This window comes from Monodelphis domestica, chromosome 7, assembly GCF_027887165.1.
Source record: "Monodelphis domestica isolate mMonDom1 chromosome 7, mMonDom1.pri, whole genome shotgun sequence".
NCBI lineage: Eukaryota > Metazoa > Chordata > Mammalia > Didelphimorphia > Didelphidae > Monodelphis > Monodelphis domestica.
The window spans coordinates 156402871-156421113 of NC_077233.1; the positions used below are offsets into that span (position 1 = coordinate 156402871).

An 18243-nucleotide genomic window follows, 5' to 3' on the forward strand; every position below is an offset into this window, starting at 1 on the left:
GTGGTCAAAGTTAAAGCAGTGACATGCAGAAAAGGGAGGATGCTGTCAAAGCCCCCTGGCACAGAGAAACCACAATTTTTAGGTAATATTAGGGGAGAAGAAACATGGGAGAAGTAGAAGAAATCAATCGCATTCTAGTTTTCCTTTCATTTAGTGGCTTAATATTGAAGTTGGGGTATATCAGTGTAGGAGGACTTATGTGGCGTGATATAGAGAGTATCTACCAGATTAGCACTAAAAATAAACAATAAAAACCTAGTCTTGATTCCTGGTTGTGCTTTTACTATGTGCTTGGCTCTGGGAAATTTGTATCTCCTCCATGGGTCTCATTTCCTCATTATCAAAATGAGAGGAACCCTGATTCCTGGATCAATTGTATGATTGTAATATAACTTAGTTCTCAGTAGAACATGGCCTTAGCCAGCATTGTCGAACTCAGGTAGAAATGGAGCCACTAAACATTACCACATTTTGACTTGGAAAGCTACTGTTAACATTATACATGCTTTATTGTATTTTTATTTATGTTGTTAAGTATTTCTCAATTACATTTTGATCTGATTTGGGCAGCACCTAGGTATCCCATGTTGTTGTGAATGTGACTGAAAACGTCAGCTCTGATTACCTATAAACCAGTATTTCTCTTATTCTTATATTAGTTGCAATTTTCCAGTTGACAAGTGGTTAAAAATATGAAACCGTTCTTAATAGAAGAAATGCAAACTATCAAGAACTGTGTCAAAAAAAGTCTGCATAGAGAGACAGTATCCAGTAAAACAGAGGTGTCAGTCTCACTGTCCTCTCACTCTTAATGCAACCTCTTTGGGGGCAGTTCTTTATATTTTACATTTCTGCTATTGAGAATTATTTATATTTTTAAACCACTTGTGAATTAACGCAGGAGGAAGAGGAAGGAAGGAAGGAAGGAAGGAAGGAAGGAAGGAAGGAAGGAAGGAAGGAAGGAAGGAAGGAAGGAAGGAAGGAAGGAAGGAAGGAAGGAAGGAAGGAAGGAAGGAAGGAAGGAAGGAAGGAAGGAAGGAAGGAAGGAAGGATGGAAGAAGGAAGGAAGGAAGGAAGAAGGAAGGAAGGAAGAAGGAAGGAAGGAAGGAAGAAGGAAGGAACGAAGGAACGAATGGAACGAACAAAGGAAGGAAGGAAGGTAGGAAGGAACGAAGGAAGGAGGTAAAGAAGGAGGGAGGGAAAGAAGGAGGGAAGGAATGAAGAAAACTGGTGTTTGACAAAACTATGGATCCTGGCTATTGGGATAAGAACTCACTAATCTGTAAAAGTTGATGGGACGATTGGAAAGTACTTTGGCAGAGACTAGGTGTAGACCACTCTAAAATCAAGATGGATACATGATCTAGACATAAAAGGAGATAGAAACATGAAAGACATGATCATACATATTTTGTCCAGTGATACCTCCTATGGTGTGGGGAGAGAAGAAAAGGGCTGAGATGCTTATGAATAAATTCTATTAAATAAATGGGAAAAAATAAAACCAAACTTAAAAAAATAAAAAAAAATTGCCAAAGCTAATCTAATATGATCCTGCCGAGGTTAGAGTCTACATCGTTCCTTTCTGTTAACAATTGATGCACTGGTGGAATATGTTTTAATAGGAGAAGTTTGGTTTAATAGGTAGTTAGGAAATAATTCATTGTGCAAATGAATTAATTAACAAATTAGTATTTTTAATGAATTTCATTTGGATTTGAGCTGCCATGAGTTGGAACAAAGGGGAAAATAAATTGGTGGTGTGTAAGAGTGTAACTGACAGCTGATGAGTGGCCAGAACACGACAGGAAAATATGACCCTGATTTTTACACATTTTGCCCAATCCTATTAATTGTTCCCCATTTGAAACACCATATATACACTTGCCCCATCCTTATTTCTCCACACTAATAAATTTCAAAACATAATGATAATTATCAAAGTAAGCAATAACCTTCAAATGTCTCTAGAAACAATGATTAATAAAGAATTTGAACTATTTTACCACTTTCACTTTGAGGCAAACAATTTTGTTAAGTAACAAGTTTTCTTCATCCTCAGTTTCTTGCTTTAATCTTAGACACAGGTGGGACCTCAAAGGATCATGACTGAAACATAAGCATAAAGACTAGATATATATTACCAAATAATATTCAGAACTTCAATTCTTTTTTAATTTAATTTTTATTTTGTTCTGGGTTATACATATATTATCATGAAAAAAATTCCCATATTATTTATTTTTGTAAGTAAATAATCTTACAAAACCAAAACCTCAAAACATATACCGAAATAAACATTGATAAATCATATGTTTTCATCTGCATTCCTACTGCAACAATTCTTTCTCTGGAGGTGGATAGCCTTTTTTTCATAAGTCCCTTAGAATTGTCCTGCATCATTGTATTGCTGTTAGTAGCAAAGTCTATCACATTTGATTGTTCCACACTATTGCAATTACCATGTATAATGTTCTCTTGGTTCTCCTGGACACTCTGCATCAGTTCACGTAGGTCTTTCAAGCTCTATCTGAAATCATCCTATTCATCATTCTTTATCGCACAATAGTATTTCAGCACCATTATATACCACAATCTAGAACTTCAATTCTTGGAAAGTAAAGGAGGCATGTAGGTGACAAAGTGGATAGAGGGCTAAATTTAGTTAGGAAGATTTTAGTTTAATCTTGGTTCAAATACTATTTATGTGACCTTAGGCAGAGAATTTACTCTTTCATCTTCAGTTTCTTTATGTATAAAGAGTAGAAACTAGTACCTATACTCCATTGTTGTGAAAAACAAATGAGACGAAGTTTATAAGACTTTGAACACATTAAAATCTATCTTAAAAAGCTTATCTATTTTCATTATTCAGATCAAAAATTCCAAGTCACTTAATCATTTGAGTTAGTCCATGTAAAGCATAGTGATAAAAGACATGAGTAAAACAAAGAAAAATTTAAAAATATAAGATACAGAGGACAGAAGAATCCCTAAATTACTTCCTTTTTCATGAAGTAAGCCAAGTTTTAAAGACTCCGGCAAAAAAAACAACAACACACACATACACAAAAAAAAAACACAAAAAAAAGGACTCACAAAAATAAAAAAAGGATAAAGTACGAGAGTATTCACCAAATGGAGTGGAACTAGGCTTCTCTAGAAATAAAGCTCCAAGAATAAATCATTTGTCACATCAGCATTCAGAATAACAAAAAGACTACCAATTGAGACCTTCTCCTTCTCCTTGTTGGACTTTTACAGTAGATACAGGGCCATATAAAGCAGGTGACTATTGCCGGCACTCATAGTTTCCAAGAATAAATGGCTATTAAAGCCCTGATAGATTCAGCCACTGATAATATCCAAATGATAATGACTGATAATAGATTCAATGAACTTCAGGAGAGTTGAAACTAAATTGAATAATGAGAAATGAAAATATAGGTGTGTATATATATGTATATATTTTCATATATATATTCAACACATATGTAATATAATCACATTTATACAATAAATATAATATATGTGTATACTCTCTATGTGTATATATGTATATGTATGAATATATAAAATTATTTGGGAAGAGAAAAAAAGAAAGGACTGGAAACTTAACTGAAATAATTCATTCATTGGTAAATAAAACTGGGTAATTCCATAGAGATCTGAATGTTCTACTGGACTAGTAGATGACGAATGTTTGAATATAGACATAGTTGCCAGGATTTTCACAAATTCTCTACTCGATCTAGGACATTTCATTGATTTGACAAAGGGATTGTCATCCTGCTATCCTTTCCATATTTCTCCAAGTGTCATACTTTCCACCCTAAAGTATTGGAAGAGACTGATATGGGAACATGTGAGATTACAGAGGTGAATATGTGATAGTGAATGTATGAGAAGTCCATTTAGGTATAAATATTTGTTTTGGTAATTGTTTCATAAATTTTCCCTACAATGTTGGTTCTTTCCAATATAATAGAATTTCCTTTTTTATATGCAAGGAATGGGAAGCACAGGGGACAGTGACAAAGACTGTTTTGGAGAGTATTTGGATTCAAGAGATCAAAGTTCTAAAGTGTGTAATACTCAGAAGTCTAATATCTATATATCATGAATATTTTGAGAGTTGGACAGTATGGAATATAGTAAGAAACAAACAAAAAGATTAAACTGATTATATCCCAACAGGAAGGAAAAATGATTATTAACATTGCTGCCATTTCAGAATTAATTGTTTGAGTATTATCAAACTGTAGTCTGGTTAGAGTAAAGGTAAAAATCAACATAAAATCAGGAAATATAAAACTAAGAAGAAAACTACAACATTTCCAAAAGGATTGTCAGCAGTAACCCAAAGAGAATCACACAAAAATGAAAGTATTGACTGTGGCTATCATCTTTTCTTAGAGAAGTTTAAGCAATATGAAATAGTTGCTATAACAAGAAGGCAGAAAAATCAAAGAAATTGCTTCAGTCAACAAGAAGTGGATATTTTTGCTTGTCAAGGAGAAATGAAAGGCAATAAAAAATCCAGTTTAGAATATAAATTCATTTAGAAAACACTATGGAGGAGAAGGAAAGATTATAAATCAATATTACCTCACTAAATAACAAAAATGAGTTGAGGGCAAAATGAACATATGGAAAATTTCTCATAAGCTCTAGATAATATATATTAAATTGAGAGCATGAATAGAAGAAAGATTGAAAGAGGACAACAAAGAAAAATGAAGTGGAACAGATCTGTTCCTATGATAAATTGTTCTTATAAGCAAGAATAGTAGTAGTACTATTTGGAAATCACTAGTTCTGGGCTTAGTATATTTCTAGGTGAAGAAGTAATAATGTGAAATAAGAAAGGGTAACTGGTTTTACTCAAATATACAGGTTCTAGAAGTCTTCAAATTTGAAACTTGAAATGACACTAAAACTTTCTAAGGAAACTTGTATTTAAAGAAAATTCATACCAGGACTCATGAATCTATTTTGAAGGTATTTTGAAGAGTACAAGATTCTAAAAGATTGAAAAAGGCTTGTTGAAGTTACTTTTAAGGGGAAATGGTGGAAGGCACCTGAGAAAATATAAAAAATTACTACCTTTTGCAACTCATCCCTAAAAAAAAAACAAAAAACCATGAAAATGGCACCAAGTTCAAAAGATGATTCCTCTAAAAATCCTTTCAAGGGAGGCTGAGTCATATATTAAGGAAAAGCCCAAATTATGAAAAGTCTAGGAAAATCAGCGAGGAAAGTCTCAAGATGGGATGTCATCAAATACATTTAATATAGAAAGAGTAATGAGTTACCACAGGAAGACAAGAGATGGGAGGATATTACATAAAGAAAAATCAAGCATTATATCCAAGAACCAAAACTGTCAATGGAAGTGACAAATAAAGGAATAACAAAAGTCAAGAGAGAAAAGTCAAAGAGCAGGAACTGAAAACCCTACTCAGAAAATTGAGAACTAAAAAGTAATGGATACATAGAATAAAATAACAGATTTCAAAGTCAAAGCAAGGTTTACAAATATTAAGCTAATTTAGATATTAAAGAAGTTTCAGATTGAATTTAATGACATAATTAGAGAAAATTTATTGGATTGGTAATTAGACCAAGTAACCCTGTGTAAGTAACACACTTACACAATTCACCAGCAAGGAGGAAATCCTAAATAGGTTCCTCTAAGGAATTATAAAGGAGGGGAGGGGGAGCCTCAAGAAAGATAAAAGAATGTCTTTTAAAATAAATCACTTAAAATAAGAGTAAAAAATTACATACATGGTTAAGTTGGACAAAAATGTTGTCAACTCTCAAAAATAGGATTGACCCTCCAAATTGCATTTCTATGAGCAATATCATATTGTTTGAAAACAGATGGATATACTTCAAAGATAAATCATAACTGGGAGAAATTATCAACAAAAATCTACAACTAAAGAGACACTTATCACCACTAAAAGAGGCAATCCAAACTGACTACTTAATAAGTGATCATGATAAAAAAGAAAATATACTTAAATTCATTTTTTGTTTACAGGAACCTGATTTGATTGATAGCAGGAACTCCTTACTGAGGAAACTTTTTGGTCTGCAATACATAGTCTTATTGAGGTTTTGGCATACATCATTAAAGAAAAGTAATAATTATTAACTAAGATTTTATATGCATAAATATTATGTAAAGATGAAATGATGTAATATTATCTGAGTAATGACAAATATAATCAAACTAGTGTTTGAAACAGAAGCTATATTATGATTAATACAAAAGGGAAAAGACCACTGAAATACAACTATACTTATTTTTTTAATGTTTCATGGAGCTAAGAAACAAAAATATCAAAAAATGAAGAAAAGGAAAATTCAATAGCTATCTGCAATTGATTTAATTGATTTATAACAAAGAGGTGGTTAAGTCTCTAGAAAAGATTTTTTTACTCTAAAACTCAGAAATATAATTTTTTCTTGCTATTTTAATAATTGAAGTAGTTACAGAAAATTAAGATTGACTTTACTATCTCTACACAACACCAGGAAAATAAGAAACAAATGAAATAAATAAAATAAAATTTATAATTAGCAACAGCAGTAGCAATTAGAGAAAAAAAAATTGAAGGTATTAAAATAGGCAATAAGGAGACTAAGCTATCACTCTTTGCAGATGGTATGATGGTCTACTTAAAGAATCCTAGAGAATCAACTTAAAAGCTAGTCGAAATTATCAACAACTTTAGCAAAGTTGCAGGATAAAAAATAAACTCACAAAAGTTATCAGCATTTCTACACATTTCTAACACATCTCAGCAGCAAGAATTAGAAAGAAAAATTCCATTTAAAATCACCCTAGACAAAATAAAATACTTGGGAATCTATCTGCCAAGACAAACACAGGAACTGTATGAATACAACTACAAAACACTCTCCACACAATTCAAACTAGATCTAAATAATTGGAAAAACATTAATTGATCACGGGTAGGATGAGCTAACATAATAAAAATGACAATCCTACCCAAACTAATTTACTTATTTAGTGCTATACCTATCAAACTACCAAAAACATTTTTACTGAATTGGGGGGGGAAATAACAAAGTTGATTTGGAAGAACAAAAGATAAGGGGTATCTAGGGAAATAATGAAAAAAATGTGAAGGAAGGTGGCCTTGAAGTACCAGATCTCAAACTATACTATAAAGTGGTGGTCATCAAAACAATATGGTGTTGGCTAAGAGACAGAAAGGAGGATCAGTGGAATAGAATTGGGGTAAGTGACCTCAGCAAGACAGTCTATGATAAACCTAAAGATCCCAGCTTTTGGGACAAAAATCCACTATTAGATTAAAAAAAAAGCTGCTTGGAAAATTGGAAAACAGTATGGGAGAGACTGGGTTTGGATCAATATCTCACACCCTACACCAAGATAAACTCAGAATGGGTAAATGACTGGAATATAAAGAAGGATACTATAAGCAAATTAGGTGAACACAGAATAGTATACATGTCAGATCTTTGGCAAAGGAAAGATTCTAAGAACAAGTAAGAATTAGAAAAATTACAAAATGTGAAATAAATTATTTTGAATACATTAAATAAAAAGGTTTTGTACAAACAAACCAATGCAACCAAAATGAGAAGGGAAGCAACAAATTGGAGAAAAAATCTTTATAACAAAAACCTCTGACAAAGATCTAATTACTCAAATTTATAAAGAGCTAAATCAATTGTACAAAAAAAATCAAGCCATTCCCCAATTGACAAATGGGAAAGGGACATGAATAGGCAATTTTCAGTCAAAGAAATCAAAACTATTAATAATCACATGAAAAAATGTTCTAAATCTCTTATAATCAGAGAGATACAAATCAAAACAACTCTGAGGTATTACCTCACATCTAGCAGATTGGCTAACATGAAAGCAAAGGAAAGTAATGAATTTTGGAGGGGATGTGGCAATTTTGGGACATTAATGCATTGCTGGTAGAGTTGTGAATTGATCCAACCATTCTGGAGGGCAATTTGGAACTATGCCCAAAGGGCACTAAAAGACTGTCTGCCCTTTAATCCAGCTAGGTTTGTAACCCAAAGAGAAAATAAGGAAAAAGCCTTGTACAAGAATATTCATAGTTGTGCTCTTTATGGTGAAAAAAAATGTAAAATGAGGCAATGACCTCCAATTGGGGAATGGCTGAACAAATTGTGGTATATGTTGGCAATGGAATACTGTTGTGCTCAAGGGATTAATGAACTGGAGGAATTCCATGTGAACTGGAAAGACCTCCATGAATTGATGCAGAGTGAATGGAGCAGAACCAGGAGAACATTATATACAGAGACTGATACACTGTGGTACAATTGAATGTAATGGACTTATCCACTATCAGCAATGCAATGATCCAGGACAATTCTGAGGGACTTATGAGAAAGAATGATATCCATATCCAAAGGAAGAACTATGAGAGTAGAAACACAGAAGAAAACAACTGCTTGATTATATTGGTCAATGGGGATCTGATTGGGCTTATAGACTATAAATGATCGTCCTAGTGTAAACATCAACATGGAAATAGGTTTTGATCAAGGACACATGTAAAACCCAATGGAATTGTGCATCAGCTATGGGAAGGGGTGGTGCAGGGGAGGGAAAGAATATGATTCTTGTAACCAAGGAAAAATGTTCTATCTTGACTAATTAAATAAAATTTTAAAAAAGATAAATATTGGAAACTGTTTTACATGATTGAGGAAAAGAAAAGAAAATTTTAATGCTAAAAAAACAAAAACAGGGCACAGGTCCACCAAGAGAAGGCAGAGCAAAAGCTCTTATGCCATTTTCATTGGGCAAATCTCCTTGGATCAATCTCTTGGTTTTCTTTAATATCACTCCCAGTGTTATGGATATATAAAGACCAATTGCTTGCCTAGGAGGACACTTGTCCCTTAGCAAGGGGCCAGAGCAGAGTTCTATCCTTTCATTTAGTCCAAAGGACCATCTATGCTACATATAGGCAAATAAATGTGCAATATTAAAGGATACAAAAGAAAACCTGAAGAAAGGGATCTTTTATTTCTTTATACTAAAATATATTGTGGAGTAGCTATCATATAAGCATAAAATGTAGAACCAGATCAATAGAATGAAAAAGAGCAGATACCCAAAGAAATGCATGGAAATTATTAGGTTTATAAAAACCTTAAGATTGTGAGATCCTAGATGACCAGTACTATCTTTGGCCTTTTCATGTATCCCACTGGAACCTAATAAATGCCCATTTTCTGGAATGAATAGGCACTTAATACATACTTGTCAACTGACTGAATATAAAGGCTCAAAGAATGATTCATTATTTTACAAATGTACTTGAGGAAACTAGTTAATAATCTGGCAGGCGAAGTATTTCACTGCATATACCCAAGTGAATTCCAGCAGAGAGACTTAAACATAAAAAAAAACTGTATAAAAAGGGGAAGAAAATGTAATGAAGAGCTTAACACACTTTTTGCAGGAACTGAATAAGAAAAAGCCTCCCTGAATGGATATGGTATGAGTGGTTGGTAATTTTGGAGGTAATAACTAGTTGATGAAATTATAGAACTGATTAAGTGAGGGTGTGAGAAGACTTTTTTTAAATTCAACAACTGGAAATAATTTGTGGAAAACAATATATTTATTTGTCAGGCTACAATATTTCTGACCAACATCAACAACAAAAAGTATAATTACAATGAAAAAGAAAAAGTTGGGAAAACATGTTTATTCCAAATATGGCCAATGCAAATTTAAAATATAAAAAATATAAAACTTTTTTTCCAAATCCCACTTCCAAACCACAATGAATAAATGGACAAAGATTAGGAAAGGGTGATTTGAAAAGAAACAGAAAATGATAATTATTTTTAAAAATGGTTAGTCCCTGATAATCATAGACATGTAAATAAAAACTACATTGATGTACAATCACCTCATATCTATCCAATAGGTAAAAATAATAAGAGAAACCAATGCTAGGAGGGTGTTATAGAGAAATAAATACAGTAGTCCTTTATTGCTGATAACAACTGCAAAGAAGAACCTCTTCTGAAAACAATCTGGCAATATATAAGTAAAGTTAAAAAATAATCATACCCTTTGACTTAAGAATTCCATTATTAGGAATATAGCCTGACAGTGTTATCAAAAACAAACAAACAAAAGAGCTTTCTGTTCAAAAAATTTTCAAATAGCACTACATATAATTATAAAAAAAAACTGAAGTTTTCTAATTACTCAACAATTAGAGAACAGTTAAATCAATTGTGGTCCTCAAATATAATGGAATAATCTAATGCAATTTAAATGGACTTGCATGAGAAACACAAAAAATCCTGGAAAGAGCTTCATGAAATAATGCAAAGTTGAAAGAAGAGACAAAATATGTACACAAACTACCGTCATATGAGGAAAATTGAATAAGAATGTATGTATTTATACTAATGGGGATGTAGAGGGAGAGACTAAAAAGAATTTTGACAATTTATGTGTTGAAATTCAAAATATCCTAAATGTAAATAATTGTAAAGCCAAAATTGCCACTTGTACTGATGTTTAAAGATGTTCTAAAAATAAAATAATAATGAAAAATAAAATTATATTCTGAATAAAATATTTGCTTTAAAAGAAAAATGTTTCCATCTCCTATTACCATTAAACATTTTTCTGTAAATACTGTCATTATTTCTACAAGATTTTCAAGTCTTCAAACTGGCCATCTATCAAACCATAAGGGTTTAATAATCATATATCATATATGTCAGCAACTATGCACAAATAAACTATGTCCCTTGATCACTTGATCTGAAAGTATTTAAGGACTAATATGCAGCAGGCACTGTGCTAGGCATTGTGGATGTAGTACAAAGAATGAACAGTCTCTACTCTCAAGGAGTTTGTTATAATAAGGTGAAGTTGGGTAATAAATATACATAAATAAAATATATTTACATATATACATATATGTGTGTTTTATACATACAGACAGTTCTTGCTTTATCTAAATTCTCATTATGCAAATTTGACTTTAAAGAGTTCTGAAATAAATTCATATTCCAAAAATACCCCACCTATGTTAACTCTACTCTACATTATGGTACTCTCTCTCTCTCTCTCTCTCTCTCTCAGCTTCTGCCTTTCAGATCAGCACTCCCATCCACCACAAAACAACAACAACAACAACAACAACTACAAAAACACTAAGCCTAGGAAAAAAACTCCAAGTTTATTTGTAACCATAAAGCAGAAAGATGCATGAGAGACCACTACAGTTCCCAGCCTGTGGGCTTTGCTTAGGACCTCTGGTGCCAAGAGAAGAGAACTTTGTCCCTCTCTGTCCATGTACTCACATGTTAGATCTCTGTGCATCTAGTATTTTGTTTCTCTCATTACCATGATGTGTTAACCCCACAAGTCAATCTCCTGGGTTCAAGCCAGATCCCAATGTAGCTGGCAATGGTCCTTATGTTCCTTTTTCTCTTGCTTCTCTGTCCTTGACCCCTATATATCCTTGAATTGTGTACTGGCCCCATCTCTCCACCAACAGTTATCCCTTTCTGCCTCCCTCCATTCATCCCTTCCTCATTTTAGTGAGCAAATTAGAATTATGTTAAAATCACTTTATTATGCTTAAAGATTTGTAGTCAGTCCTCTTATATGAAATGTGTCTCTCTATATATACAATACAAATATAAAATTATTAAATATGACTTTATACAAGGTATATACTTAACTACAAAGTAGTTGAATACATGGTAGTTTGGGAGATGGGATATTAGTCTATAGAAAGAAAGTTCATCTAATCTAATCTAAATAGGATTTATTAAACATCTACTAACTCAATACAGTGAGAATCCTAAAGGAGAATAATTTTGTAAGGAGAATAAAAAAAATCTAATTCAAAACAGTTCCTGTCCTCAAGGAGCTTATATTCTAGTGAGTGGTGGGTAAGAAAACATAGAGTACATAGCCACTGGATTTGATTGAATGAGAGGAGTGAGTGGTAGTGATATAGGTATGCCTACATTTTAGGAAGATCAACTTAACAACTGAGTGGAGGGTGGATTGAAGTGGGAAGAAACTTGAATCAGAAGACCAAGCAAAGGTGATTACAATAGTCCAGATGTAAAGCGATGAGGGGCTTGTACCAGGCTGGTGGTGATGTGTCAGAGGAAAGAAGAACGGATAGATGTTATCAATATAGAATAGACAGAACTTGATAACATTTGAAAATTGGAGAAAAGTGGGAAAAAGTGAAACAATCTTAGAGGATGGTACTTAGTTTCCTTTGGAAAAAAAATATATCCAAAAATTAAGAATTAAATCAGAAAATTTCAGTTTCATAAAAATCATATTATGGTGTTTATATGAGCTGCTCACATAGATTTGGGGTGTTTATATGAGGACACCTAACAAGTGGCTTGCAGGGAGGCATGAAAAGATGTATCTAGAATTTCCTTTGCCTATCCTTCTCCAAGGAAGACTTTGATTAATGCAAGGATGGGAGCGTTTTGGAAAACAGAAAACCTGTTTTGAAAAAGTCAACTATGGTTGAAATCATATGATACTTTAAGTTTTAAAAATAATACCTTAAAATTTTTGAACAAACAAAAAACAAATAACAGTCAAACATCAGAAACTTGGAAATCTTTTTTATACCTTCAAACAATATAATAGTGTACTTAGAACTATTTAAAATTATACAAAAGTTTAATAAATTAATAATAATATCTTAACTATCTCCTTTGATATTTGTTTTTTCCTTTTATTCAAAAAGTATGAAGTTTTATTGTTCTCTATATAGCTATATAGTAGTTAACATTCATGTTATTCTAATACCTTGTTTTCATTTGGAATTATTTCATATATTTTTTCACTTGTTTCTATTTTCCTCAGACTTATCCCTTTTAATGGCTCAGTGGAATTCAATTACATTCAAGTATCACAATTTATTGAACCATTGCTTTACCATTAGGAATATATTTTCTACCACAGTTTGGTTTTTCCCTTTCTTTTTTTCTTCTTTAATCTTAATTCTTTTTTAAAAAAAACCAGGAAATATAGGGTTTTGAATGAAGGCATAGCTTGGGAGACAGAAAAATTACCTTTAATAAATATGATTTAGGTGTCTATAGGCAAATCTCATCCTCTTGGTGTTTTAGGTAATTATTTTAAGAAGCAAGTTACAAATTCCTCTTCTGCATCAGTGGAGGCAATTTACATACTAGATCTCCATACCAAAGAAATCACAAGTCAATACCTTTCCCCTATCAAAATAAAAATACAAATAATGTAGCTATGAATATTTTATTTAATATATATAATGATATGTATATTTTTATGCATTATATATAGGAGTCTATGCTGCAAGATGACTCAGTGGATAAAGCCCTGGGCCTGGAATCAGGAAAATCCAGCCTCAGGCACTTATTAACTATGTGACCCTGGGCAAGTCACTTAATCTCTGACTTAATCCATTGGAGAAGGAAATGGCAAACCAATTTCAGTATCTTTGCCAAGAAAACCCCATGGACGGTATTGGTATGAAGAATTGGGCACAATTCAATAACAATATGTCAGTATGATGGTAAATATTTAACAATTGGCTTTCCAAAATATGCATGACCCACTTAAATTTAATCTGCATTATTAACATTTTCTCCATCACTTTCTTAAGTCTAGAAATCAACAAAATAATAAATCAAGCACTGACTTATAACATTTGTCAATTTTCAAGTTGTAAATAATCAAAATTAAAATTTACCAGTAGACTCTTATGCTCCATTTCAAGCTGGCACCAGCACACCCCTTTTAAATACGTTCATACATTTGCATATATATGTTCAAACATCATATAGATATATGCATATTTGAAATGTAATACTTAGGGCATATTCCTAATGATGAATATTTAAGTCAAAATTTATCAATATTGTAACTCATTTTCCCTATTGCTGTATTGTTTATTAGCAATATAATAGTGTATCTCTCTCTCTTTGCAGCTTTGCTACAAAAGAGTTTCTTGAAACTTTTAGTTATTTTTGCAACTGCCATCTGTGGGAGGTGATAACTCAAGGCATTTTTTATTATTAGATGAAAAATAACTGACTATAACTCCTTTTCTATTTTTTAAATAATCATATTCTTTGAACTTTTATCCATTGAAAATTTAGGCATGACTCATATCAATTTCTTATATATTCTGGATCTCTGGCTTTTGTTCAATATATTTACTGTAGAAAAATGCTCAATAGAAATTGTTAACTTTTGTCTATTTTTATACAAAATTATTTTATTAATTTAACAAAATTTGTCCCTAATGACTTTTCTCATTTGTTTTCCTTCCAGAGTTGAAATATATGATTCCTTTTTCTTCTATATTTCTGTGTTTCTTCTACATTTCACATTGTGATGCAGTTGTTCCTTATTGACTTTTATTGTGTGAGACATGGAGCTAAGTTTATTTTTCACAATGTTGCTCAATTTTACCAATAACTTTTTTTGTTAAATTATAATTCTTTTCACTAATGTTTATTAAACTTGGGCTTGCTGAACACTACTAATTTTTAATATAGTTTTAGTGCTACTAATGGAATTTTCCATTGATTTTCATATTTTTAATATAGTACCCAATAGTTTCTATTGCTTTATGGTATGTTTTAAAGTTCATCATTGAAATCCTACTTCAAGATTTTTTTTTATTCTTGCCTTTTCCTATAAATGTATTAATTTATCCAGTTCTACAAAATGAGTCCTTGATAATGATGGGTCTATAAATTAATTTGGGTCTTCTAGTCATGTGCAAAGGATTCTCCTTCTGCTTCTCAGATGTTACTTTTACTTCTCCTAGATTAACCACCATGAGGACAGGACTAATATCTCATTTAAATTTGCATTTCCCTCATTACCCAGCACACGGTTTTGTACACAGTATATATCTAAGAGATGTTAGTTGTATTTTCATTCTTTAATAACAAAAAAAATATATTCTGTTAAAATAATCTTTACAGACGTCTCATGTATATCTTGGTAAATTAAAAATCAAATCTTCTCATGATTCTTACATATTTATGTTATCAATTTCTTATTTGTACATAAGAATACAGCTTTTTCTGAACTTAATCTTAAATCCTGTCACCTTGCTAAGATAATTTACTACCAATATTTTTTTAATTTTCTAGATATAATACTTACTAATAGAAATGTTTTAGCCTATAAAGTCTCTTTCAGCTCTAAATTTATGATCTTATGGATCATCCATACTTCTGAATTTAATTGATAAATGCAACTACAGAGATAACTCTACTTAGTGGCCATCATCTTGTTAGCAAATGAAGAGTTATATATTTACCAAATGAATTTTCCACTGCCCAAGATGATATCCTGAACAAATTGAATCAGAATTCCCTATAAATTATAAGTTCAATCAGAAACTTTTGTTTGTGAATGATTATGATCTGATTATGTCAAGCCCTAGGACCAAAAAGGCCTTCTCAATGAAATCCATGAATACTCAGAGTCCAGAAAAGAAATCCTAAAATATACAAGAAAAACTAAATAAATGAAAAATGCCAGTTCTTTAGTCAGTGGCATATCATTGGTTGGTTGGTGAGTCTATCAAATTAGCAATTCATTACCTTTATCTCTTTCAGGAGCTTCTGATGGACAGTGCCTTGGGGCTGGAATTTAAAAAGAGAAAAAGAGTTTGTTGGATTGTATTTGGGAAATAGTAGGTTGTTTTTTAATGTTTTCAAAGTTAACCTCAGTGCAGAGACCCAATGTCTTAACACAAATCTTAACACAAATTCCAGAGAAGCTGTGTGCTTGCAAATCATGGAATTCCACAAAGAATAAAAATTATGTTAAACTCTTAAGGACAATAAAGATTTGCAAGATGGATATAATTAGACTGCAGGATGTCTGATGATGAATTGTGCGTAAAAACTGATCTGAAGTGTAATATAGGGCTTAAAAGTGAATAAGGATGATGGAGAAAGAGGGAGGGAATGGGGTTGAAAGGGTGAAGAGATTGTTCTTCCCCTCTCTTCCCTTTGGGGGGAGAGAGCCAAGTCCTGTCTCCTTGGAGGAGGAAATATGTCTCCTCAGAGAATGTTTCTGGAAGATGGAGAACAAGAGATTAGAGTGGGGAGCCTTAGTAATATGAGGGCCAATCAATTCTTGAGTGGCTAGATGAATTTTTATGCCTCTGTTTTCCTGAGGGACACCAACTGTCAGTGCCCTTCAAGATCTTGGGGCTATTCCACTGCCAAAGAGAGATGTCTATTCCTTGGGTCTGGCAGTCTTAGATCACTGGGATCCAGAGGTTAGCCCCCGTTTTTGGGGAGAGGTGTGACCCTCCCAAAATCTCCAATCCTCTTTATTATTTTTAGAAATGGACCAGACCTAAATCTAAAGTAACAGGTGATTTATTGGGGTTCAAATAGGGAAGGAATGGTAAAGGTATCAAGCAGAGTAGTGAGTGAACAGGAAACCCTGCAACTTATCCCCTCTGGCAAATTGGCCCTCCAAAGTCTAGAGGTTCAATGCTTCTCAGCCTTGATCCCTCTTCTTGCTAGCTGCCTGTTGATCTCTACTCCTTAGTTAACTAACTTGAATTCAGGAGTCCAAGGACAGGTAAGGGAGAGAGAGATAGAGAGAAAGATCCTTCAAAAGGATCTCTGTGGATGACTCTCTTCAAAATCCCAGTCCACAAAATCCACCAATGGCTTTGATGCTGTTATTGAGAGTTGAATGAGAGGTATCCATGGGTTTAGAAAGAGGCAGTTGATCTCCAAAGAGACAGGCTTCTTCCAAGCCTAAGCTATCTGCATCTTCCCTCAGTCTCTCAGCTGGAAGTGAGTGGCCAGTTGGACCTCTCAGCTTCTGATTCTCTCCTGGAATTTTCTATTTTTTCTTCTTTCTCCTCCCCCACTCTCTCTTCAGCTAGTCTCTGTCAGAGACTGTTCTCTGCTCAAAGGGGACTATCTCTCCTCCTATCTTACAGAATTGAAGAAATAAATGAATCAAAAAAGAAGGAGGCCAGAGTTGTGGCAAAAGTGAGTAATAACCAATGAGCAATAAGAGTTCTCTTATCCTACCCATGAAATGATAACCTAAACCAGACCTAAACCAGAAGAAGACTTCCACAAGCTGGATGGATCTTCTCTGGAGATTATGGGAGCACATTGAGAGAACATCCATAAGCATCATTTTGCAGGAGATGGTATGAATGAGTTTGAGCTCTGCATTGTTGCAGAAAATATCCACATTGATAAGATTAACGACCTACTGAAGTAACATTTATTTATCATGTGAGTGGATATGACATTTTATCAAAGTAATTTCAGCATTTCTTTACCTGAGTCTATGTTTTTCTTTCTTGATTTGAGTTTCTATAATAATTTTCTTTACATTAAACTATCCTTGATATAGATTGGTTGACATTTTTATATACATTGCTACATATTATAGCATTTTGTTGTATTTTAGCTGTATTGCTAATTGTTATTTTTGTATCTATATTCATTAGCCTATAGATTTTCTTTAGCCTTGTATTTACCAACCAGATTTGAAGATCAATTTTTTTCTCTTTAATTAGCAACAGTTGTTATGGCATAGGAGCATTTTTCTTTGAAGCTTTGGAAAAATTTGCTTATGAATCTATCTAGTCCTACCGTGGATGTATGTATGTGTGTGAGTGACTGTTAATAGGATAGTTCATTAATTACTTGCCTAGAACCCATGTTTTTTATATATTCATAAATTCTTGCCTATCTCTGTTTTTATCCAGCTTCAACAGAATAATTAAGTGAGATATTTCTTTTTTTCTGGATCTTAGAAGAATACTTTCTCTTTATTGATGCTTTTTTGATGTTGATATTCATGGGTGAATTGACTTTCAGATTTCCTCTTCTTTCAGTTCTCTGGATTCTTTCAATTTGAATATGGTCAGTTGTATTTTTTTTGTTAGTTCTGGGAATTTTTTAATGAATAATTTTTGGGAATAAAATGGGTTTTTATATTTTTCAGCAATAATATTTATAAGGTCTCCCAAATCTGTAATTTTTTTCTTTCCCTGCTTCCAAATATTTTCCAATGTGATTATTTCCTATTTGCTGAGTTCAGATCTTCCTTAATTTTTGATATCCCTATTAATCAATTCAGCTTTTCTCATTAAATTAATTTCATTGTATATGATTCTGCTC

The 18243-nt window shown here is 32.6% G+C and overlaps 1 long non-coding RNA gene across 1 annotated transcript; it reads right to left on the reverse strand.

Annotated features, from left to right (window-relative positions):
- Nucleotides 1-1720: 1720 nt before the first annotated feature.
- LOC103095342 (uncharacterized) lies at nucleotides 1721-16914 on the reverse strand. Its single transcript, XR_008913580.1, has 4 exons — nucleotides 16649-16914; nucleotides 15676-15717; nucleotides 13144-13305; nucleotides 1721-2109 (listed from the first exon to the last, which is right to left on the reverse strand). It is a non-coding gene; the product is annotated as an uncharacterized LOC103095342 (long non-coding RNA).
- Between the last annotated feature and the right edge of the window lie 1329 nt (nucleotides 16915-18243).